The sequence below is a fragment of the Eurypyga helias genome, unplaced genomic scaffold (assembly GCF_000690775.1).
Source record: "Eurypyga helias isolate BGI_N326 unplaced genomic scaffold, ASM69077v1 scaffold23452, whole genome shotgun sequence".
Classification (NCBI taxonomy): Eukaryota; Metazoa; Chordata; class Aves; order Eurypygiformes; family Eurypygidae; genus Eurypyga; species Eurypyga helias.
The window spans coordinates 1-289 of NW_010236902.1; positions in this window are offsets into that span (position 1 = coordinate 1).

Consider the following 289-nt stretch of genomic DNA (forward strand, 5'->3'; position numbering starts at 1 on the left):
TGCGGGAGCAGCGCCCTGCCCGGGGACCGCCCTTCCCCTCTCCCCGCCGCCAGGCCCGAACGAAGCGGGGGAAGCGATGCCGCGCGCCGTCTCTGAACTCCGCGATTCAGGGCGGGTTTTGCGTGTTAACCCGGTACTGCCGCGTTATTCCCACGCTTGGGAACGGTCAGGGGGTGGACTGGGGACATCCCTGGTAGGAATAAAACGATGGCACAAGGAGGAAGCCTGTGCTGAATCGGTGAGGGCTGGGATGCAGCTGGGATGCAGACATCCCGCCTGCTGCGGGGGG